Here is a 27277-nt window from a genome sequence, read left to right as displayed (position 1 = left end):
TCACTTCAGATGAATAATTGTTGGTTTCTACTGCCATTGAAGAGCTCTAAGATACACAGTTTGGCATCTAGGAATCTGTTTGGAAAGACACATGGTTCCCCTGGGTCCTTTGTTACAACTGTGCAGACGCTATCACAGTTGCAGAACTGGAAAACACAACACAAGAATAACTATCTATAGTACTAGACATCTATTCTTAAACAACAGAATAAAGGCCCTTAGGTTGTCCCCTAAGTCAGATAGACATAGGCACCTCCAATTCCAAGATAGTTGTCTCTATAGATCAAGTATTGACCTATTAAAAATGGTAGTCTTTTTCTACATATTATTTATAGAAGACTAAATAATTCCTTTATTTTACTTATGTTGTTGTTTGTTGGTTTTTTTTTCTGAACAGCTAAAGAAAGTGAGATGAACTAACCATAACAGATTTTCTACTAACAAAAATTAAAAATCAAACCTAGGAGAAAGTTTAGGAAAATTAACGTAGAACCAATAAGCCTACCCCACAGTTCCCAAACTAAATGTGAAAACTAAAGAAATGTGTGACTAAGATGTCACTTTTCATTAAAATTCTCTCTAGCAGTGACATTTTCTGCCAATCAACACAAATATTCAGATTTCACTTCTCAATGCATGCTGGCATGTAAGGCCTATTTGGTCACTGAACTACTAAAGCACTTAAAGGTTTCCAGAGAGGTGAAAATCACAACAGTCACTCACTTTGACAATAAACACTTGACTAACATGCTGAATTTGATCTGTTTCGAGGCTGAAGGCAATGCTAAGAAGGAAAGCCTGTACTATAGCAACAGCCACATGAATTCTGACAAGTACATCCAGGCCTTCTAAAAATCATATACCGTGTAAATTCTAGTATATAAACTCTAGTATATAAGAAGAGCTATTAGGTGGTCTTTCAATGCCGGAATCTTCCTTTCTCATCTCTTAGTGCATTATTTCCCAGGGAAATTATTACATAGAAGATATACTTTTATAAGGTTCTAAATTAATTTATCAAAATTTTAATGTGAGCAAAATGTAGTAAATTTCACATAATGCCAAATTACTTTTTAAAACAAACTTTATGTGGCTGCTTTATAAAAATGTATAACTTTTATTGCTAATAAGAGTATCTTAAGGAGTTATAAAACACATGGATGTAAATCGGTTGATTCAATAAAATCAGCTGCAGACATTTATCTACATTTTCTCATTAACAAATCAGGAAATATATTTATATCAAGGTTCCAATAAAACTACAAATTCTTTTCTCAGTTCAGGAAACTTATTATTGTCAGCAGAGAAACCGATAATCCAATTTGATATTGTTTTAGAGAGCATGTCTTACTGATACTGTTTATTGATATATGTAGAAAACCAACAGACACCAGATTATGTCCTCATAGTAATACACCTATGTCACGCTTTGCAAATGACAAAGACTGACTAAAGAAAAAGGCGCTCAGTAATCCAGGCACAAAACCCAATACCAAGCAGTAACTGAAAATGATGTATTTGCTTGGAAACTGTTGAGAAAATTGCTTTGTTTCAGCTGAGAAAAATAAAGTAAACATTAAACTAGTAAAACCTTTTATTTCCTAGGTACAATTGCTCTTAGTTTCAAGAAACAGCAGCATTTAAGACTGAGTATAGTTCTTCAGCCTCAAAAATCTCTCAAAACAAGCCAGATGTGTTAGAAGACTTATCCTAAGATTAACTAGATAATATTAGACAATTCAGATGGAGTTATTAGGTCATGGATGCATAGACTTAGACTCAGATTAACAGTAATGAAATATGCCTACTAAGAATAATGGTCCTTTCAGAAAAGAGTACATCTCATCAAGCATGTTCTGCACCATTGAGTTTTTGTTCAAGGGGCTTGCTGTTTAATAGCTGTTTGGTGGCATTTGGAACTGGATGCAGTTATTAAACAATGTAAAAAGCTAATTTGTTTCTTGGCAGGAGGAGTTAGCCCTTTTACTCTCACTCAGATTCAAATAAAATGACCCTCAAGTTAAATAACTACAAAGAAGGTAAAGCATACTTATGTGATAATGAAAAAACTGACAGCCTATTATTTGCAGTCTTGCAATCTCCTGTTAGAAGATTTCATTCAAAAAAACCATAGATATATTTCAAAGTACTCTGAATCTGATAGTGTTGTGAATAAAATAAGGAGAATCGGGACAGAAACAAGAATATCGTCCACAAAGTAAGTTTGGGTTTGGTTATTTTTTTCTTTTTCTAATGAGAATATACTACAGCATAGCTCATAATAGTACATCATAAGATACTACAACAGAATAAAAACTATAGGGTGGCAAGATGTCCCTTGACTGACACCTTTCTTCACGCAAAATCTCTCTGAAATCAATTTACTGTGATATAGGAATAGTATTCGTTAGAAGTATACAACTTTTTCATTAACGAACCCTTTCAGCAATTGTAACTTTTAATGTGATCTTTACTTAGCTTCACAATACCACCCTATAGTCCAAAATCTAGATGCAATGAAGTCACTAAAACAATTAACTTTTCCCAGAGATTCAGAAATAATGAAATAGTTCCCAGTAGATGCTTTGTAAAAAATAGCAAAAAAAAATTACTGTAGTTCTCTATGAAAATCTTATTACTTGTACTCAAAGATAGTGTAAGAGACAATTTAGAAAGTTAAGGTGGGGATCCCCTAACTGCCATATAATAGTCATTTATTGTATCCATTTCTATGAACCATTTACAACTAAACAAGCCATTACAAACACATATAATTTTAATGTGGATTTGAATTGAATGGCTAATTTAACATTCTAATCTAAATAGATCAGATTAATTTTGTGCAGGAATGTCACATTCAGTTGTCTAATCTTAGTTATCTAATGCCACTTGAGATATGCTAAGATGTTCCATCACATCACCATCTACTTATTCTAAAGGTTGCAGCTTGTAAAGGACTGCTTCTGATACATGCCAGCCCTACGCAAATAGACATACTAAAGCTCTAAAATGGCCCAAGATGTCTATGTTTAGACAGTTGAAGTGAGCCCACAGTGCCTGTTCAACTCTACTGTTTATAAAAAGTTTCAAATGCCTAGCTCAGATTTTGCATTCCACATTTGGTTAGACTTCCAGCCTCAGTGACTGAGTACATCTGAACCTGCTGAGGGGCCAGGTCAAACATGGACAGTTTAAATTTTGGACAGCATATTTGGTGATGGACAGCAAGTCTGCTGATGATACCAAACTGGGAGGGGTGGCTGACACCCCAGATGGCTGTGCTGCCATCCAGTGAGACTTGGACAGGCTGGAGGGCTGGGCAAGGAAGAACCTCATGAGGTACTACAGGGAAAAGTGTAGGGTCCTGCCCCTGGGGAAGGAAAATGTCGGGCCCCAGTACAGGTTAGGGGTGGACCTGCTGGAGACAACTTCTGAAGAGAAAGATCTAGGGGTCCTGGTGGACAGTAAAATGACAATGAGTAAACAGTGTGCTCTTGCGGCCAGGAAGGCCTGGGCTGCATAGGGAAGAGTGTGGCCAGCAGGTCAAGGGAAGTCATTCTCCCCCTCTACTCTGCACTGGTGAGGCCACAACTGCGATACTGTGTCCAGTTCTGGGCTCCCCAGTTCAAGAGGGACAGGGAACTACTGGAAAGAGTCCAGCGAAGGGCAACAAAGATGATTCAAGGATTGGCCCATCTCCTTATGAAGAAAGACTGAGAGAGCTGGGACTCTTTAGTCTGGAGAAGAGGAGGCTGAGGGGAGACCTTATTAATGCTGACAAGTATCTCAAGGGAGGGTTGAAGGAGGAGGGAGCCAGACTCTTTTCAGTGGTTCCCAGTAAGAGGACGAGGGGCAACGGGCCCAAGTGGGAACATAAGAGGTTCCACTCAAATATGAGGAAAAACTTCTTCACAGTGAGGGTGACAGAGCCCTGGAACAGGCTGCCCAGGGAGGTTGTGGAGTCCCCTTCTTTGGAGATTTTCAAGACACGCCTGGATGCAGTCCTGAGTAACATGCTCTGACAAGCTCTAGGCAATCCTGCTTCAGCAGGGGAGTTGGACTAGATGATCTCTATGGTCCCTTCCAACTCTAAAATTCAGTGAAATTGCCTCTGAATACTCACATATTTGATTTTACCCTGAAATAGACTAAGAAAATTCACAGAAGCCTAGATTCATTCTAACTAACTGCATGCTGTCTAAAGCCCAAACTAATTTCACTGTGGACGACTTGAAAGTACATGACTTAGATTGCATGGAAGGGTTTAGTGCTCACTCCTGTGTAAATGGCTTTTAGCACTGGTATGTAATTTCCATACTGCTAAATTCTTAGCGTTGCCCTTCATCCAGCTTTAGCCTGTCCTAACTTACAATCTTGAATCAGTGCTCAGGCAAGACAAAATCCAAAGTAACAGAGATCACTCTAAGTATATAGTGTGGTTATGGCCACCCTGTTTGATCAACAGAGATCCAAGCTGTGCCCTATAACTTATTTTTAGTATCAGAGGACTGCCTACAGTCTCTTTTATTTACTAGTAAAGGCATATTCTGTACAAGTAGTGAAGTTCCTGCAGCATCTCAGGCCTTTACAACCACATCTTCCAAAAGGCAGTATGGAAAAGACTGTATCAATTTATACTCCTTCTATCCTCTGTAGTCTTATAACACTACGCCAGCAGGTGTTGGGAAAAGGTGCAGCTTTCCCTTGCTGCAGACCCTCCCAACTAAGATGCAAACACAATTGCATTTATACCTCGGTGTCACCACATATATCCTGGAGGAAGCCCATAGCCAAGTACCATGAAATCATTCAGAATTGGTGTCAGGATCAGAGAACAGTGACAGCCTCTGTCTTACATAGCTGTCCATTCAAGTTTAGTTTTCATTCATATACAATGACTTATGTTGTTTCAAATGTGTGGAGTACCACGCCGGTAAGCTTGTAAATCATTGTGATGAGCACCATAAAGAACTTGAATCAGGGATATTTTTTTTCCATATTTCAAGATTTTTGACATTGCTTTCCATCCAGAATTTAAATGAGAAGACAAAATATCAAGATTACACAAAATTATAGGTTTCAGAAAAATTCTGCTGAACAATGTCATACATTTCCAAGTGATTTTTTGAATGCAAAAAAAATTAAGTTAGTTTGAAATTAGGGAATGCTTCAGTCTTGAAGAAGTTGCACTGAGATATTTCAAACATCCATTCTCTTTCATGTGTCAAACACTTCAGTCACACTATGTCTAAGATTACTGCAGCATTATGCATCTTTTCTCATTTACATAAATCCTTATGCACCCATATGGGAAAAAATGCAGTATGATAAAACTACTGTTGCTATTAGCCTGGTCAATAACATTTATAGCATGGCATTTTCTTCCAAAGTGTTTTAATGAATGCCTCTAAATAAAATTCTGAGACAGATGTGGCACAAAGGGTGTGATTCCACAAGATGGGCTTCTAGCAATCACCACGTAAGTCTGATAACAAAAAATGTCAGGACCGAAGACTCAGAAGGCTCTGAATTCATTGCCATCAAAGCCTCAGACCTTTTTTGATTAAAAGCTGACATTGAAGAAACCTGTTAAGGAATAAGTGCTTATGGGATTTGCAAGCATCCCTTCAGGGGCAGATATCAGAAAGAACAGGCTAGTTTGAAAGGGCACTTAGAACAAACTATGTGTGTTAGAAGAAACCAAGTGTACCATAGCATCCCCTCTATGGCTTAATAACATTTCACATATATGTTGTTCTTAATTTTCTCACTCCTTTCCAGTTGTGTATAGTGCTTTCAGAAAACATTTAGAATATTGCAATAGTAAAGGGGTAGAATATTAAATGGTTGAGACATTCTATTTGTACTGGTCTTATGTGAAATATGATTTCTGTCCCTGTAAAATATTTACATCATGAGGTATACATCCAAGATTTCCCATACAAGAGAGCAAGACATTTCTAAATTTATCACCTCCATTTCAATACATAAAGGAATAAAATTAATTTAACCTGGAAAATACATTTCTCACATTTCAGCAATTTTTTACTGAAACAGATATTATGATTTACTAAAGAATTCCCATAAGACTTTCTTTTCTTTCTGAAGAGCCAGCAGTGAATAAGCAATTTTAGCCACTTCAAATTCTATGGAATATGGAATTAGATATCACTTTACTGTTCTCTTTTGAAACATGAACTCATTTGGAAAATAGTTTACAGTTCTTGAGGGAAGCAACATCAATATGAAATCATCTGAATAGTTCAGAATATTTACAGTATTGAATTCCTTTTATAATTATTTCAAAATAACAAGAGACACTTTGACAGTGAAATATGTTGTTTGTCAAAGTTCTATTTATCACAACAAAGGAAGTCGTATTTGGAGAAAATCAAACATAATCCCATTAGTCTCATCAACTTGTCATTTTCTGTGGTACCTATCTTGTATATAAGCACTGTTCTGTGAATTCACATAATGTGTAAATTAAAATGCTAAGTGGGTTACCAATTTTGAGATACTGATACTTTTAGTAAGAATTTAATGTCAGCAAAATGTGAAAGAATTTATAATAATTTTTAACTGTCAATTTAAATATTTTTATGTTTCCATTTAGGGGTGTTACTGCCAAACTACGATTTCAAATGCAAGAGAATATATTATCTGATAAAAATCACATTCATTTAACAGATTACTTTAAGAAGCAATTTGGCACCAAATATTAATGTTGAAGACTGGGTGAGCTCAGCAATCATACTCAGGGATTTGATCCAATGTTCATGCCCATAAATGAAATAAATAAATGAGCTTTTGAAGAACTTAATTAGAATACACCTGGGAAGAGAGAGATTTTTTTTTTTTTCCTATAAAACATATTCCAGGCTCGCTTTTATCAAGTGGCAGCTAATAACACTCTCAGTTAGAAATACTGGTCTTGACTCTGCTTCAGTCTGAATTATATTTTTGTACCAAGCACAGTCCAGTAGCAATCCTATTATAACCCTATTTTTCTTTTCTAGGTCATGCTCAAAATTAACCACAGGCATGTCTTCTTAGGATGTCTACACTGAATCCCCTACTCATAGTATTTAACTGTCAGCTAACTGTCAGGATCATTTCGGACTATCCTAAAGAGCTCTCTTCAAAACAAACATGGCACAAAAAAGCCCACTCCTCAGCAGCGTGGGTGTAAACCACCTTTTTGTCCTTTGGATTTGGACCAATGACCCCAGCTCTCCTTTATGTAGCAATATCATCATAACGGTAGGATTCTGCTGTTTGACCTACACATTGTCAAAGTGTTTCAGCACATATCCCCACACCCTAAAGAGAGACAGCTCTCCTTTATGTAGCAATATCATCATAATGGTAGGATTCTGCTGTTTCTGAGACCTACACATTGTCAAAGTGTTTCAGCACATATCCCCACACCCTAAAGAGAGACTCAAGAATATTTCTTTCTCATGGTTTTATATCGTCAGTGATTTTCATTTTATAGAGAGAGTTGAAAAGGAGCTTTTTCTGGTGACGAGTTATAGCCAGAAGACAGACTGAAGAATACAAAGATGTCGGAACACAGTGCAAAGTCTAGGTGGACTGTGTCAAGAAGCTTAGATTATTTTTTTTCATCAGGTCTTCAATCATGTGCTGTCTCTTTGTGAATATAGTGTCTTTTTTCAAAATTGATTATTACTGATGTTTTCTGTTTGTTTTTCAAGATAAGTCTGGATATCCTGTTAATGACTGTATTCCACTAGTATTTTTTTTTTTTTTTCAATTTCTGCTGAAATAAGGTGAAACTGTTAGTAAAGGAAAAGACTGTCAGGTTTTTATAAAATTGATTGAATCTTCATGATCTGGCAAACTACTTGTTTTAAAATAACGGAGAATAAATAATAATAGAAATCAGGCATACATAGGTTGCTGTTTCAATGAATCAGCAGACTTCAAGGGCACCTGAAAAGTTATTACTCCGAGATCGTTTCTTTCATACTGAAACAACCTTATACCTATCCAACACTCTTGTGATGATATGACATATTTTGCTACTGTTCTTTTCCAAATTAATTTTGCCCTCATGTCCGTTGCCCTTTTATTCCAATGAAATCATGGTGGATATTGATTAATACAAGTCACCATGGAATTTAAAGTCTAAACAAACGAGAGGTTTGTGGGAGTTTTTGCCAAGCCAAAATGTTAAACCATTTTGAATTTCTCAAACGCAAGGGATAAGACCAAACATTGTGCTCTGTTTTAAGGGATTCTGGTCATGTGACAAATGCCCTTTCACTGTAATGGAACATTTTCAAATTGTAGATAAAAACAATCTGCTTGAGGATTTCACTTTTAGTCCACGTTCATGGTGCTGCAAATGATTAAAATACAATAAGGCTAAGAAGTATGCATGAATAAGGATAAAGCTCTGCTCAGGAATGTTGTGGAACAGACAAAATTACATGAACAATTTACTAGAACAGGCATACAGGATTACAGGTTTTAATTTCTATTGCTTATATATACTTTCTATTACATGTCTTCTACATCTTAAAAGATGTCTGTGAAACTCACTACTCCTGGAAAAGCCTCTTAGCAGTAAAAATATTACTAACTAGTACAATCAGCATTCACTTTTGTGCATTCCTATCCATTAGCTTCCTTTGCAATGGTGAAAATAAGTAAACTGGAGATTTTTCAAGGCTTACTTTGCTCTTTAAGGCATTTTGCAACTTCTAGAAAGCTGTTTCAGGGAGCTGTCAATCTGACTGTTCTTTTTCTCATACTGAGCAGAAAAGCTTTATCCACAGAAGGAAAAGATGTTAATAATGTGTGCAAAAGAATATGAAAGGGACCATAGGCAAAATTCTCACAGAATATCAAGATAATGTTGACTTTGTTCCTAAAAAAGTGTATTTTCAGATGTCTGCTTTTCTTTGTTGTTCAGTATTTCACATATACATGTACCACTGAGTGAGTGCACTGATGCAGACACATTACGGAACAGAGTATGTTATTTTAGTAAAAATATTCTTTTCTTTAGAAAACTCCTATGTCCTAGCAGTATATTATCATACCTTATTCATTTCATCTGAACTGACATTTCTAATGAAAATTTGTTTGAAATATCCTTAACATATTGACAGAGGTGGAGTGAAGCACTTCATTCAAAAGAGAGAAGCAGCAATATCTTTACTGTTATAAAACAATGATTTAACAAAGTTTGATAGTAAATGTGACAGTTTAACAAGATTTGATGGCAAGGCACACTTGGTTATTAACTGGATAGAGGACAGGATCAGACAGATCTGCCAAGGAGACCCTCCTGTGGAGACACGAGGTTCAGAAAGGACTCCTTTGCTCTCTAAACCTCTCAGAGAGGAATCTGAGTGTGGTTGGATCCAGTCCTGGTCCCAGACTTGATCAACAGTTTATGTCTAAAGGATTATATATGCCCAATCAATAATTCATGTCACTCAGCTAAGATTTCAAAAGTTTAGCACGCTATAAAAACCATAATTCTTTAATCTATCATGATATTTCTTTATAGACTCCTTCTTCCTATGTGCAATTGCACATGCTAAGCAAAACCACTTCTGTGCAGCATAGATGTCATATAGGAATACAGATGGAGATGAGAAGATTTTTGCTTTGATTGATGCACTGCAGTTCAAATTAATTAATTAAGAATCAATTTAGGATTGTCCTATGGTCTGATGACAGTCCTCCCTTCTGATTTGTTGGTTTAGGAGTACACAAATATAAAGCAGTGTAACAGATGTCCTAGCTTTGTATAAGAGTACCTACTTACCATATATTTCTAACAGTGTCAAGAAAAATCTGTAGGGAAATGTCTGGACCATATGCTTGATGTTGCATATCAGGCAAGAACTGACCTTCTAGATAGAAATGTTCAAGCCAAAATCCTTAGTAGTGTCCTTTCTATTTGCTTTGCTTACTTCATATTCAGTATACAATAAGCACACTAGAGGATTGAGAGCTGATGGCTGTCACATCTGAGAGGTGGTAATAGCTCTCATTACATCTGCCACTGCAACTGAAAATGCAGATTCAGCTGACAAACCATCTAAATTTGGCTGAAGGATGGAAAGCAACTTGGCAGATTAGAAATTAAAAATACTATGATCCATCATTTTGTTACTCAGACTTTACACAAGTACTGGACTGAATTTGTTAAATGTAGTCTTGCAGAAAATCATAAAACAGCAAGTCAGGCCAATATATTTTACGATGGGAAAAGAACTGAATGTCTCAAAGTATACCCATGATCAAATACAAGTGGGTCTTTTACAGAAATGGCCATTTTAAATTTTTTTTAAACACTGCCTTCTCCATTGTAATGTCAAATAATCTGTAAAAGCAGTCTGTAGAATTGTGGTTAAAAAGGCCTGTGAGTTATAAATTGTCATAATCTTAAGGATCCTACTGGCAAGAGTCCAGTTGACGGACAGTGATTGTAAAGACCCTTATTTGAGCTTGGTAAAGAGCTAATCACATGTTTCCAAGTGCTTCCAAAAAAACAAAACAGACTTGGGTAAACTAAAACGACCTTCTTCTTTTAAGCAATATTACATCCATTTAAATAGACATTCTACTGATGTACCTTAGTGAGAAATGTGCAGTCTATACACTTTCAACTATGCATCTACAATGTTGCCATCTCATATTCAGTAATTTGTTGTCATGAGCAAATACTGCTTCAGGGGCCAGGGAATGATAGAGATACCTCTCTGTTTCTGGATGAAATATTTCCTAATGTGCACATGGAATATTAAGTTGGTTTGCATTTCCGTGAACTTCTCTTTACACCTAAAAAAGGGAACACATTAACTGCAGAGCATTATAATTTACGGATTTTATCTCAAAACACTGGAAGCACTAGCTACATGTAAACCTGATGGCTGAGGTTTAAACCTTATGCAAAAGCCTGCCACCCTCCAACCTGACTTCAGAGAACTGCAGAAAAGAGGACGACTTTAAAAAGGGAGTATCTTGGGTGACAGGTGGGGTTGTGGAGACAAACCAAATGAAAAGGCCAGTGAGTAGGTCTTAGACATGGTTGCTTTGATTGTATTGTGTCTCTGTGTTTGAAAGACATTCCTGTTAAAAAGCCAGCTACAGCATAAGAGTGTTTACAATGTTAGCAGTGCATGGAAATCTGAGACACCTAATTCTACTGAAGTGCAGTATGGTGAGTTGTCATTCAGTCTAAAGAAATAGCTTATGGTATTGGCATGCAAAAGTCCAAGAGACAAAGAAATTAGCAGCTTTTCTGTCTCCTTTAAACTAAAAGGAAATGGAAGAAGTTGTTCATGCACCTCCTGTGTGGTGGGAGATTTATTTTCCAATTTACTTCCCAGTTCTGTGCATATTCTTTAAATATAATAAAATAACATTTTTTATTTTTAACCACACAAAAATGTTAGAACATATAGCACATATTTTGGAGTCTTCCAGAGGGACTGAAAAAGTGTAGAGTTGACAGCACCATGGCTAGAAGACATAGGAGCAGCATAAGGAATAGGCAGTAGCATCTGCTAGTAGAATCACAGCATCATCTAGTTTTGAAGGGAACTTCAAGATCACAGAGTCCAACCATCAACATAACACTGCCAAAACCACCACTAAATGATGTCCATAGCAGAACAGGGTCTTTCTCGTTGCAGAGGCTATGTGTGTAGGTACACCTCACAAAATTCCCACTAGAAGGTTTTCAAAACCTTAAAATATAACTTAAGGTTACTGCAGGAAGGGCAAGTCAACTAGATGGTCTTTTGCTTGCCGTGATCGAGGAAAGACTATAAAAGTACAAACCTGATCTGCTTCTATGACAAGATACCCAGATTATTGGACGAGGGAAAGGTTGTCGATATAGTGTACCTGGACTTCCAAAAAGCATTTAATACTGTCCCTCACACAAATCTAGTGGAAAAACTGGCTTCGCACGGAGGGGATGAGCACACAATCTGTTGGATCAAGCACTGGCTGACTGGAAGGTCCCAAAGAGTTGTGCTCAATGGATGTACATCCAGCTGCCGGCCGGTCACAAGTGGTGTGCCTCAAGGCTCAGTGTTGGGACCATTTCTGTTTAACATCTTTATTGATGATCTCGATAAGGACATAAGGTGTAACATCAGCAAGTTTGCAGATGACACCAAGTTAAGCAGGAGTGTTGCCTCCCAGGAGGATAGGGAAGCTTTACAAGAGGATCTAGATAGATTGGATCACTGGGCCAATGCCAATAGAATGAGTTTCAACAAGGGCAAGTGCAAGGTCCTGCACTTGGGCCACAATAACCCCATGCAGCGCTACAGGCTCGGGGAAGTGTGGCTGGAAAGCTGCCTGGAGGAAAGAGACCTGGGGGTTCTAGTTGACAAATGGCTGAATATGAGCCGGCAGTGTGCCCAGGTGGCCAAGAAAGCCAATGGCATTCTGGCTTGTATCAAAAATAGTGTGACCAGCAGAAGTAGGGAGGTGATTGTGCCCCTCTACTCAGCACTGGTGAGGCCACACCTTGAGTATTGTGTCCAGTTTTGGGCACCTCAATACAAGAGAGATATCGAGGTGCTGGAGCGAGTGCAGAGGAGGGCAACGAAGCTGGTGAGGGGGCTGGAAAACAAATCGTATGAGGAGCGGCTGAGGGAGTTGGGGCTGTTTAGTATGAGGAAGAGGAGGCTGAGGGGAGACCTCATCACTCTCTACAACTACGTGAAAGGACACTGTAGAGAGGTTGGTGCTGGTCTCTTCTCACAGGTAATTAGTGACAGAACGAGAGGGAATGGCTTCAAGCTCCAACAGGGTAGGTTTAGACTGAACATTAGGAAAGAATTTTTCACCGAAAGAGTGATAGGGCATTGGAACAGGCTGCCCAGGGAGGTGGTGGAGTCACCATCCCTGGCTGTGTTTAAGGGCCGTTTAGATGCAGTGCTAAGGGACATGGTGTAGGGGAGGACTTTGTAGAGTAGGGTAGATGGTTGGACTCGATGATCCCAAGGGTCTCTTCCAACCTAGACGATTCTATGATTCTATGATTCTATTATCATTATATACTAAGAATTAGATATTATTTATTACTTATTTATACTTGTGTCAGTGTTTCTTATGTCCCTTGAATTAAAATATTACTTATTAAACTTTAATTTATGGGAGACAGTTGTTTGAGTACCAAAAGCTTAGTACAATTAGCCCAGGTTTGCTGATAGATGCTTGATTGATAGGTGTTTTGGAAGCAAGCCCCTATATTTTATTCTATCTATGGTTGTTGTCTGTCGAGTCTTGGCAGGAGGCTTATATAATCCCTTTTTTAGAAAAAGCATTATATCAAATTGCAAAACGAACCCAATTATATGATTGATAATACCCTTTCTAAATTAATCCCTTAATCTCCAAAGGTCAAATCTGGATTGCAGCGGTTCTGCTTAGTTATCAGTCCTCAGAGTAACAAAGTATTAACAACTCAGTGACATTTGATACCAGAAAGTTCCAACCATGTCTCCGATGCAGGATGAATAGGGTCACTCCCAGATTAAAGTGAATGTTGAGATCATGGCTTAAAGGTAGCCTGCTTGAATTATATTTTTATTAGAGTCAGAGAATAACCTAATTCCCAACACTGAACTTCCCAACATAGAACTTAGTGTAGATAATACTTAAATGAAAAATATAAATCAAAATAATAATCAAATGGTAGAGATTAATAAATATCTGCTACTGAACATACAGCGACATTCTTGCATGAAAATATTGAACATTGTTCAACAGTTCCTGGTAAATTATCTTAAAAGTTTGAAAAAGCTCTGCTCTGTGGAAATTCCATGCCAAACACACTTAGAACTCACGTAGTCCATCAGAAAAAAAAAAAAAAGAAATCTCCTGATGAGTTAGAGGTTACTTTCTTGTTAATGTCTAACTGCCAATGCCTAACAAAGGCCTTTGACACTGCAGAAAAATCACAACTCTCTGTATCAGATGTGGTGATATTAAGAGTCTAGAGAATAAAAAACCATTGCACAGAAGAAAAAAAAATCAAACAGAAAGCAAAAATGTTTTTGAATAAAAAATTGTATTTCTTCTTGCATTAAGACAATGGTTTGCTTAATTTCTCTCCATGATAATTCTTCAAGAGCTGTTTAAGGAACTAAGGGCCACACTTCTTACTTCTTACCTTAATAATTTTCCAGAATACCTCATTCCCAGGTATTTCAGTCATTTGGGATGAGGAACAATACATATATAAATGTATATATGTATATACAAAAATACATTCAATGGGTAAATCAGCTGTCAGAGAGAGGTTGGAAATTGGAAAGTTAAGCATTATTTTTGCTTCCTTGAAAGCCCTAATTCAAAATTCCAGACTTAAAATTCAAAACATTTTTCCAAAAAATTGCAAAAAGATGAATACACCAGTTATGCATTAATTCAGCTACAAATAAATTTATATACATATATGTAAAGCACTTGTAATTCTCCTTTATTTTTGGCAGTCAGCTTTTCAACTTTTAACAGTATGCGTGACATAAAAAACTCAACAGAATATGTGACACACGAACACCACAGAAATGTGATATAATAAGTAAGTTAGTTTGAAAAGATTTTTTCCCCCTTTTGAGAACTTAAGATGTATACACTTACATGCCTCAAAGGGACAAGATTCATGTCTGCTTCATCTCTTCTCAAAATTTATTTGCAGTCCTCACATGATGGTTCTGATGAAGTTCTTTTCTGTGTCTCAAAACTTTACTTAAAAATAAATTTTCAGTTTTCCCTTTCAGTACTTTTTATCAAACATCATTATGACTCTCATCCATGAAGCATAATAAACTTCTAATAGTCCCAAAAGGGGAAAAGCAAAATTTGAATCTAAATTACTAGCATGATGAATATCTATGCATATATAAACATTTAAAACCACAATGATGTTATTCAGAAAAAGATATTTCCCTAGTGTATATGTTCAAATAAGGAGGACTGGACAAAAGAGTTATCTAACAGAGAAGATGGGAATTGTAAACGCTTTTTGAATTAAATACAGTTTCCCTAATCTGCTGCAACCTAATAAAGCCTCTTGATGAAGCATATTGCCAAGACAATCTCTTCTGTGCAAAGTGTGTAGGAAGTAAGTTTAGGCTGGAAATAAGTGAAATTATCTTCCTTCTTTAGGAAGAAGGTGTGCCCTTTTCATTCTGCTATCCTTCTGTGCTCATTTTCATGGGCAGCTTTTGTCTTAACATTTTCTCCAGATCTCCATGACTTTAGACGTGAAGCTAAAACACTTGTTAAATTAATTATATCACATAAAGAAGATGCAGTCAGACTGAGAAGTAGTATAAACAGTGTTTAATCTAGTAGCTGGGAAGAAAATGAAGGAGCAGCCTTCCTTCTCTACCCCATCTCTGCTTCTAGCACCTTGTCATCCTTCTGTGCAGCAGAAATGTAGCTCTAGCTATAAGAATTGTGTGCATATTTACTCCTCTTCATAGATTGGTTTCACCCTATTTTTACCAAATCATCTCTGTCTGAGGCTACCTGACATACTTATTTTGTAATATATCTAAGTACAGAACAGTCTGGGTTTCTATCACTACACCAAGTCCAAGATGATTTCTTATAAAACTGGGAAATGTGCTTACAGAATTTTTCTCATGTTCCTCAAGGGCATGCTTGGTCCCACCTTACTGAAAAGTTTATTTTACTGAAAGTTTATTTTAAACTGCTAAAATTTGAACACTAGATAGATTTATTTAAGACACATTTTTCAGAAATTACTTGCTTCGCTGAATTTTATATCATGACTATTGTACTTGTACCTTACAATACTTTTACTATCTTGAAAATTTTTGCTGGTTCAAGAAATATTTCCTATCACTAGATAATGTAGTCTTTGAGAAGTTTTTAATTATCTCTCTATTTATTATTACCTGCCACTGTATTATGCAGATACCTCTTGTGGCGATTAAATCAAACATAGTTTCAAAGTAAAGTACAATCAGAAATAGTTACATCTAAGAATAAAAAAGGTGGCTGACATGTCAAAACTGCTACAAGCTCTACCCATTAAAAATGTGAGACAGCAAAAATTTAGAGGCAGTCTAATAATTTTATATTATTAAATTTTTTTCCATAATTATACATATGCATAATTTGAATGCAAGCTGAATGTGGAGCAGAGGCATAGTTACTGGCACAGAGTGGGAATTAGTGAAGAGTGCTGTGAGTTCCCTTTCTCCTGTTAGTTCTTCCCTGAAGGATTCCACCCACTTCATTCCACGACAGGAAATGATATGATAGTACATGATCCCCACAAATGCCAGGCTTGTCTACCTCTGGCCCTGGCCAATCTATGACCAAAATTCTTCATAAGTCTACCACAGAATACTTCTCTAAATTTGATCACTAACAATAATTTTTAATTTTACTTTTGTCAAAGATTAAGAACTTAACAGAAACTTCCATAATTCCTGTGCTAGAATTATGGTTATTTTCAATGGGTATATAAAGAGGCAAATGGAAGACAATTTGGAAAATATATGAAGTTATAAATAAAAATCCTTATAGAGGATATATTTGGCAAGTCAATAGTAATGTGTAGTAAGTACTGACAATTGTAATTTAAATTATGTAAAACACATTTTTGGTCATCATTTTGCTTCTCAGATGCCTGTAAATGTAACTGTAAAATTCTCAGTCTAATTGGTTGGTCAATATGAGCTGGAGACTTTCTGTCACATGAATGGAAGTCCATACAATTTGCAAGGGAAGGAACCAGAGCTTTTTTTTTTTTTTGCCCCTCTTAGACCAAATATAATTGATACATTATTCAATCAAGTAATGTGTTTGAAAGATTCACAAAACCTAATCATTTTAAAAGCTTTGAAACAGTTTTGAAAAGTGCCTAAAATTATTGAACTGAATTGTGTGAATTTAATGAGTCTTGATATGCTTTTAAATATAAAAAATATATATTGTATAGTTATCCAAGATTAACTTGTACCAGCCATCATAGAAGAGATATAAATAGTCATGCATATAGTGTCAAACTTATCTGAGAATTATTACAGTAGTCGCTTCTAGCAGTAAAGATCTCCTGACATCCTTTTTATCTCTGTAGGTTACAGTAATGATATTTTTCTCATCGATTTTTATATATGTGAGAAGACTAGTAATTATTAGCTGTTAAGTACAGTGAGTCGCTTTCAGGCCTCAGTTTCATTACACCTCTAGACACTCATTCAGGGAAGAGGATAGTCATGTATGTCTGACATTAAGTCTACAGTGATACTTCATAATTTGGATAACCACGTTAAGAAAAACATACAAAAAGGTAGATTAATAGGGGGTTTTATGAGCTTTCATATTGTGTAGTGGAGCAAGACTGATTTTACTAGACTTAATAATTGCTCTATTTAGGATTCTTTTAAGCATGCATCAAGACCTTTTTCTTCAATAGTCTGTGAGGTTCACAGTCATTTTTAACTGAAGGGGTGTGTCTCCTATCATTTTTATCAATCCTATCATTCCCCTATTAGTCAAGCATAAACAGGCCTGCATAAATTACATTTTAAACTATTAGAAGTTTTCTTTAGAGCAGTTCTATACACACTTCCATATTACTTAAGGGCAACTAATTCAATTAAACTACAAACTCTTCTCAGAATAATGACGATTTTCTTTAATATTCTTTCCAAGCAGTTTCTAAAGAACTTCTGTAGGATTTTTGTTCTTTTTTTTTTTTTTTTTTTTTTTTTTTTGCGTAAGAATATTATTTAGTCTTTACCATTTACAGTAATGTTTTGAGAAGTAAGAGCCTGATTCATCACGTTGCAGCCCCACTGCTTTACTGGGAATCCGCTAAATCTTTTTTTGTATTTGAACATTTTGGCTCCATTGACAAGCTGTTTTTATTGCTGTCTCTGCAATAAAAAAAATAATATTGGTGGTTGTTTTTTTTTTTTTTTTTTTTTTTTTTTTTTTTTTTTTTTTCCAAAAGAACAGGACTCTCGTATTGTAGAAGACATTAAATAAGCACTTGCTTACTACATTAGGTATTGCTTCTACCTGGAAATGACTATTACATTTGTTCAGGACAGATGGAGAGAATTTCTGGAGTATTGGCTATTATGAACAGTTATGTAATAGTTATCATAGTCAGGACAAAATAACCTGTTACTGTCCTTAACTAATTTTTGGGGTTTAATACCAGCTATTCAATAGGACCAACAGACTGAGTGTTAAGGTTATTATTTTCACCCACGATATTTTTTATTTCAGGTCATTTGTAGCAATCTTTTAAGCTCACATCTATTACATCTGAAGGCATGTAAAACCCAAGCACTTTGTTGTTTTCAGACTGGAATAGTTGCACTTTCTATTGATAATTTTTGGGCACTTTTTTTTCAGAAAATTTACATTCATGTTCACAGTCTTTCACAAGCAGGTCAGGGTCCTGAATATTTACTTTCCTTAGTCCAGTTGAATAACTATAAACATTACCTATAAAAATTTTGAATTGCTGCTAATATATGGGTCATAACTAGTTTTCCTTAGGGCATTCATATAATAAAAATTCCTTTAATAACATGAAAAATAAACTCCATAGCTTAAGAATCCTAATTTGGGCTCTAGGATTTACACTAAAGTAAAATCTCAGATAGCAGTCTCAAAAGCCAGGCAACTTGCACATGCTCACTGTATTTACCTGAGGCACTGAGATTTGAATAAAAGAAGCGATATTTGTTTAACCTAAATTTAAATAAATTCAATACATGTGTCTACATGTTAGCATCTAGATATCCACCATAATTGGTGGAGATTACCCATAAAGTCAGTGTAGTCTAGTCTCATGATAAAGTAGACACCTCTCTAGACTCCGTTAAGTTAGGTTCCCAGCCTCTTAAGTAGATACAGTCTTGATATTGTAGGCAGGACTCAGTTCTCTAAAAATTATTTCTAATACATTTTCTGTCCAGTCTCCAGCTGTCACCAAGAAAGCCACAGGTCTTCCGTAAATTCTGTGTTTTATCTTTCAAACATCTGCAGGTGCTGCAGAAACTACTAGGGCATCAATAATGATACTAGACAGATATGCTCAGGCAGGTGAATCCCTCATGAGGCTATCTGGATATGAAGTTTATTATTCTGGTTGAAAATCTCATTCCCATCTTCATACTGCTTTAAATCAGATATTAGAGCATGAGGAGTTCAGCCATTCTTTTTCAGAGTAGAGGCTGACAACACCTATGGTCTGATGACAGATAGCAGTGAAGGCTTATAGAGAACTACAGGAAAAAACTATGATGGAAAGGGTACTGAAGTACTGCTAGAGATGATCTCAGTCTTCTTTAGAAGACATTTTTAAGGGACAGATTAGTCAAATGTCTCTGACAGTGACTGTAGGGATGCAGAATTAATGCCCAGTCTTGGATTAGATCATTTCTTGAAATGCATTCCTATCTTTCAACTATGTGTTAATCAAATGTTAGTTGAGTGGACAGCAGAAATTTAGATTATGGATTTGTCTTTGTTTAGGGTTTTTTCTTTTTCTTTAGATCAAAATGGAAAATGCTTCATCAGATAGATTATGACAGTCCTCAATAACACAACAAATATTCCAGTGCTCTGAACTTTTATAAAAATTTGAATAAAATTTATAAATTTTTAAAATATAAATATCCATATAAAATTTTACCATGATTAAGTTCTAAAAGTATGATAAGATTTACAAGAAATCCTTACAATTTTTGAGAATCAATGGAGGGTGGTCTTAAAAAAAACCTCAGCAACAACTGATCTTGTGATAATGATTATTTATACTCATCATTCCTGGAAAAGGACAAGATATTCACTGAATACTGATAGGTGAATTTTTGTTTCTTTGTTTCAAAATACCTATTTTGAGCATATTTAGGGCATTATGTATTTGCCCATGCAAAAGAATTTAAGAAGGCTGCAGATAAGCCCTTCTTTTCTTCAATCTATTTTTCATTCAGGCTGGTATCAAGATTTCACAAACCATGTAAAACTTACTTGGCCTCTTAGAGACTATATCAGCTCAATAAATTGCTTTCTTGTCCTTGCCTCAGGGTGCTCAGCCCAATTTTGAACACAATTACAGTAAACAAACAACAGCTACAAAGCACAATGTTCTTTTTTTAAATATGCATAAAATCAGCTTCCTTTTTTTTAGTTTTTTGGTTTCTAGTCTGTCCAGTAGAACAATATTACTTTTTTAATCTAGAAAAATATTCATGGATAAACATAAAGGACTACTGGCTTTATAATTTGAATATGGTTGATGAATTTTCATTGTAAGTTCTCACATAAATAGGGAATCAATTAAGTAATGTTGAGCATCATTTCAGTCTCAGACCAGTATGAAGTCCTGATCCTGATTGCATCTGGGTTTCAAAATCCCAGTTCTAAGCTCTTCAACAGCCACAATATAGCCATAAAGCCATCCTCATCACAGCTGCTTAAAGAATTAGAAAGTAAACTATTAGGAGTGTGCAAGTCGTGATTCCTGTGAGTCTCATGATCACTACTGGTTTTCTATATCTGGAAAGGAGCCAGCATAGTTTCCTTCTCTCATGGAGTTCCTCTCTTTTTTATGAAGATAAATAGCAAAGTGCTTCAGTTTATGCTTTAAAAAAAAGGTGTTTCTATATAGTTCCTTAATTTTCACTCAGAAACTGAACGAACACAATCCTGCCTTCACCACTGTGATTGGGAGAGAGGGGTGTCATGTTCTTTAATCACTTCTCGCTCAAGGTGCTTGATAGAAATCCACTTTATCTTTACTGTCAGGCAATATTAACTACTTTAACAGAACATATGCTTCTGCAGTATCCCTTCTCCAGTGCCTTCTCTCTGATATGAAGCTCTATCGGTTAAAAGTGTAATTCCCAGTGCTGTGGATAGCACGAAATACCAGACAGCTGTATATATTGTTAAATGAATTTAAGTTCCAACAAATCCTTTTCCTTTGTTTTGGTACTGGTTTTGTAAGAGGTATCTATCTAGTCTGAAAGTGAGTAAAACAAACTCTTAAATAATTACAGAAATACCATTGAATTTGTCTCCTCTTATGAATCTATATGCTGGCTTCATACATGTCAATAAACAAAGATAAACTAATTTATAGAATTAGAAAACAGAGCGCTACTTTCAGGAACTGCATTTTCCATAAAATCTAGGTGATGCAGTAGCCCTGTCTGATATTATATATAGGCAAATTTACATGGTTTCACATTTAGCTCTAGCTAGTAGATCTGATATTCCTACCCATGAATCAAAGAGATGGAGGCTGTCTTTACAGTTGTTTGGGATAGTAAAGTCTTTACTTTAAAAATCAGACTTGGGAAAACATAAAACTTTATTTCTGTTCTGTCTTCCAGTAGTGCAACCAAGAACCATTTTGGACAAAATGCACTGCCTGATTTTCAGTGGGAAACGGCAGCAATCACTGCCGGGATGTGAGAACCTAACACATTCAGCTTCTAGTTGTAACTTTCTCTCCTTGTTACCACTTCTGTAAATTCCCCCAGCTTCCATCTCCCCTGGGAGTTTAGTTCCCTGTGTCCCAAAGATTCAAGGCCTAGCACTAAATCAGCACAGTTTTACCTTGACTCAAGAGTTCTGAGGAAATTCCTAAACTGCATGGGGAAAAAACTGTTAGAAAGTCAGTAGAAAGGTATGGCAGACAGATGGTTGAGATAGGAATCCTTTCTATCTCAAGGATTCAAAAGGAAAAACATTAACACAGAAAGATACATAATCCTAAAAAACCCATAAAAATAAAATTTAAAAAAAAAAAAAAAAGAAAAAAAAAGGAAGTGTTCAAGACCAGGCTGGGTGGGGCTTTGAGCAACCTGGTCTCATGGGAGGTGTCCCTGCCCATGGCAGGGGTGTTGGAACTAGATGATCTTTAAGGTCCCTTCCAAACCAAACCATTCTATAATTCTATGGTTCCTATGAGGTACTATGTTATCATAGCAAGGAAATACATGAGAAATATTATCAGAAAGAGAAACAGCTTTTCTTAAAGACTTCTGTTTTACAGGATCTGCTTTCTTACAGAACTTCTGTTTGGACTCTTGTTCACTGACATTCCCTTTTCCAGCTACCCATTTAAACAAGACCATCTCAAACTTCTGACCTCTCATCCTATCCTATTTCTGAGAAGTAGTTTACAAGCCTTTCTTTTGGAAATGAGACAATGTCTCTAAATTCTCCTTCTGAAGAAAGATAAATTATTTTTTTTCTTCTCTAATTAAGTGACCTAAAGACTCTGCAATTCCTTGACAAAAAGAATGCTTTCTGGCTAGAGGAAGGAATTGTAGGTCTTGGAAACAGAAAAGAAAAAGAAACCACCAATCAAAGAAATAGCTTTTTTTTTTTTTTAATTTGTTATAGGATCAAGATTGGCTATAAACTAAATCTGAAAATTTCTTATCTCTAAGTAGAAATTGAAATCTGACAATAAATAAAATGAAGTGTAACAAGTTCAAGTAAAATCTCTATGATGAAGCATTTCCAAGAATGTAAGAACATCCTTAGGGTTTTTTGGGGATTTGGTGGATGTTTTTTGTTGTGTGGTTTTTTTTGTTGTTGTTTTGTTTTTGGTTGGTTGGTTGGGGTTTTTTTGTCTGTTTGTTTGTTTTTCCCAAGGAAGCCGGCATCCTCCCTGCAATCAAAAGGTTTGCAAAAAAGAGAAAAATCCAGCCCTGGTTGCTGGATTCCTTACTGAAATGCTCATGCTGTATGCTGGAGCCATGGTACAGCTCAGTGAACTAGTCTGTTGATAAGTAGTATCACCCTTACACCAGATAATAATATAAATGTTAATTTCATATTCAGTACTATCCAGACACTCAAGCAATGTGTCTGGAATAATACCCTTGGTCATTTCTTCATTAAACTTCTTAACCCTTAGTGCAATGAGAATAATTATAATTCAGCTCAGTGAAGAGAAGAAAAAAACAGGGCAGAAATATGACAACAGCTAGAAACTAAACCCTTGGCAATAATAAGAAAGAAAGAAAGAGAGGGAAAAAAAAAAAAGCCTGTAGCATTCATTATCTGACATTGCTTGCAATGTAGCAAACACACAGTGCAAAGGAGGGAAAAAGATTCTAGTGAGCCAGTTATCTCCAGTCCTAGCATAAATAACTGATCTTCCTGCATGTAATAGCAGAAGCAACTCACTAAAAGCTCACCTTTAGGTGAAGAGTATTTCCCAAAAAGAACAATAAGGAAACACAGCTCTTAAATAGCATACCTTTCAGTGTGACAAACTCTGCTGTCTTTCATGGAGCTAGGGAAGAGGGTCTCTGGGCACCACAAATATTCAATTTCTTCTCATTCCTTCCTCATTATAAAGTTCTTGGGAGCAGAATCACCAGGATCTTATGAGTAAGGACTTCTATTCTTTCCTTTATTCCATTTTATTCTCCGTGTATTTCTCCAGGGAATCTGTAGAAGAACTAGTAAACTGCATATGAAAAATTTGTGCTTCTTCTGATAAGGCATTAATGAAAAGAGTAGTGCCTGAAAATAACATAAGAACTTCAAAGTACTTAGATTGAGGAATACTAATCAATTCCCTTAGACTTGTATCTTCTGGAAAAATCCAATGATTAGGAAACAAATCATCTGTTTTGTCATAGGGAAAATAATTTTTTATTGTTCACATATAAAAGATTAAGTTGTAAAAGACAACATTGTTTTATATGGCTGACATTTTTTGACAGAAATTACTCTTGTAGAGTTAGAGCTTCAGTTTTAAAAAAGAAAAAACACCTGTCCCTTTTCAGCTGTTGTGTCTAAAAAAACTTCCCACAAGCCTGCTCTTCCAGCAGTTGTTTCTGTAAGTAACTCTATAGCTAACTGCCCCAGCGGCAGTTTGCTAGAATAATAAAGTATCATCACAAACTCTTTTTGTTAAAAGGCACTCATTATAATAAAACTAAAATAATTATTTCACTGTCTCAGAAGTTCACTTTTTCATGTATGGAAATAAGTACTTTTTTAAGCAACAGAGAACATGCATCATCTGTCTTTAGGTAATACAAGGAAATAAAAGGTTCAAAGAAATTATTTGAATCTAATGGAACATCTGATGTTGCATTAGAATGCAATTCCTACAAAAATGTATACTTGCAGCATCTGCTATTGCATCAAATGCATTTTTAATGATCCATGTCTCAAGCAAACACCAATAGAAAGATCTACAGTAACAGTAATACTCTGATGTCCAAAATCATTGCTCTTTAGCCCATTGAAAGACAGGAATGCAAAGTTCAATCATTACCTGATGCATTCAACAGCAAGCAAGTGACCAAGTAACATACCTTTGTTCCAGCTGCCCAAGTAACACTTGCAAAGCTGCAAAATATCTACACTCTCTACAGCTTTTTGTCCACTAAGAGAATGAATCTCTGATTCGGGTGTGTGACATACTCGGAGGTGAAACAGTGGACATGGAAAGGGGCATGTTGTCAGTATGGGGGAGGGAATATTAGAACACAAGCTGGGAACCCAAGGAATGCGATAATGGATCAACTGGAACAGATGTCATGAAGGTAGACTGAAGGAGAAGGCAGGAAGGAGACAAGGTTAAAAAAGAATAGAGAATAATTATAGAAATTGAAGAGACTGTTCAAACAGGGGCCTGACGATACTAAGATGTTTATTTCCAGGAAACTAGGTGCAGTGGATTTTACTGATGATTAAATAATTTGCTTTCCTCTTAACACTATACAGCCTTGACAGTTCTTAGGTGTTATAGCAACTGTTTCCTGATGTTTCTATGACAACGCACTGGCTGCTCCTGGTAACTAGTAGTTTTATCAAAGTAAGTTCTTTTTATTGTTTAAATTATAAGAGAATGCACACACTTGGACATTTATTTTATCAATTTCTTTAGTCCTGTATCTGTGGTGAAATTTGTCTAATATTTAAGAGTATTTTTATTTTGGAAAACATGTTACTGTAAAAAAAGAGTAAGGTATGAAAATCACAGTCATCACAGAGAAAGATTAAAGATCCACCAGATCACCTGATGCATTGCACTGCTAATGTACTACTGATCCCTGCAAGATCTGATAGTATTTTGTTCAGTGCAGTAATAATAGTCCTGAGCAAATCAGTTTCTGTTAACTGTCTTAGAAAGTTAGCCCAGAGGTTGAGAGATTTCTCTCTGTCAGGAAATTTTATACTCCCACTCTAATTTTCACTGTCCTTTGTTTCAGTCCATTATTCCTAATTAACCTTCATTTATCACCCTAAATCATTCTACTTTCTGCTTGGAGTTTAGTCTCCTGAATATTTGTAGTTGCTATGAAATCCTACTCTTTTCTTAACTCCTCAGAAGTCCTTGTTTCTACCCTTCTGATAGTGATTGTTTTCTTATACTCTAAACTCTGTTTAAATTGTCAGTGTCATTCTGGAAAGGGGTCCTAGTGACTGAAAAGTGTATTTCAGCTGGAAGTATACTCTAAACTCTGTTTAAATTGTCAGTGTCATTCTGGAAAGGGGTCCTAGTGACTGAAAAGTGTATTTCAGCTGGAAGAGATAATTTTAGTTCTGTGATATCAGAAATACTCTGGTGAAGAACCACCAGGATGACTAAGGGGTTTGGGCTTCTCTTGTATGAAGAATGGTGGAGAGAGCTAGGATTGGTGGAGAAGTGGTTTGAACAAGATGACCTGCAGAGACCTCTTCCAACGTCGGCCATTCTGTGATTCTGTGATTCTATACCTCAATAAGAGACCAAAAGCATGTTGTCCTTTCCCTAATACAAATACGCACATTACTTGTACAGACCTTGAAGATTTTCTTCACTCCAATTTTTTTCATTGTTTTCATACTGAATATCAGTGTCTTAGAATAAGTATGTCCCAATGACATTTTCTGAACAAATCTTATGTTGCTTTCATTTCTAATTCTCTGCATTTCTATTGTATTGCTGCTTCATAGACATTTACAATGTTGCTTAAATTATCATCAACAAACTTTTATGAGCATATTCTATTTCACATTTAAAAATGGAACTCCACATCTCAGCTGGGAATAAGGGGAGGTCTTACAATGTTCTTCCAAGACCTACCAGATAAGACTAAAGAAAGGGCAGCAGACAAAGAGTTCCACGTCATCTTTTGCACATTCCTGATCTTTGGGACATGAATTCCAGTATGCACACAAAGAAGCATTTAAACATATTCTTTGGCAGCTACAAGAAAGATCATTTTAATAGGAGATCACAGCATGAGAGAAGAACATGCTTCTTAGCAGAGAGATTTGCTACTTTCTTGTTCTGTTAAATGTATATAGCTAATTGACGGATCCGGCAGTTCTTTGTCTTGTCTTCTCTCTAACCATTTTCTTGACATTTAGAAGAGGGGAAATATCACATACTCTGTTTACTTTGTATATATTTTAAAAACTCATAACTACTTGACATACAGCGCTTTGCAAAAAGGCAGTCATTCTTTGTGATTTGGAAGCAGCTTCTATTTGTTTTTATTCCTGTATTAATCTTCCCTGCTAGCATATTGTTTAATTTTTTAAGAGTCTGAAGCTTGATAGCACTTTTTATGTTCCTGCTGATTTAAATTGGCCTCTGTTGTCCTTTTATCTCTTCAGACTTCTCTGGGATACATTTCAGTTAAGGCTGTTCCATCTTTTCTGGAATCAAAGCTGAAGTCTCCTGGAACATTTTGTAATGCATTCTATTTAAAATTAGTGACAATTAAAATATTAATGTTTGGAGACTCCTACCTTGTTAAAAGCATCTGGATAAAAATTATTTATTTTCTTTCTAGTATTTTGCTTGTTCTTTCCTGTATGCGTTTGTCTGCTCCTTCTCAGGGCGGTAGAAATAAACATCTGTACCACCAGAAATAGAGGTGCTTTTCAGTACTTCAGTGTTTATCCCATACAGATATTGACTTCATAAAAAGGCAGGGGCCAAGCACTCTCCTTCTGGACTGTGGTTTCCGCGGAGGGAAGCTTGGACACATTTTCAAGAGAGTAACCGTAATATGTTCAAAAAGTCCTTCATGTTCTTTTCAAGCTGGTCTGTAAGTTGCCTGATATACACCATCATATACACTATGATATATTCACTAGACACTGTGCCCATGTCTTCTCTCTGGACTGTATTTTACGCTTTCCTGTCTAGTTGACCATAAAAGATGTAAACTTAGCTTTCAGCCATAGGTGTTTTTTTTTTCAAATCCAGCCTATCTTTACTGCCAGTTATTAT

This window comes from Calidris pugnax, unplaced genomic scaffold, assembly GCF_001431845.1.
Source record: "Calidris pugnax isolate Ruff unplaced genomic scaffold, ASM143184v1 scaffold153, whole genome shotgun sequence".
NCBI lineage: Eukaryota > Metazoa > Chordata > Aves > Charadriiformes > Scolopacidae > Calidris > Calidris pugnax.
This window is presented reverse-complemented; position numbering follows the sequence as displayed.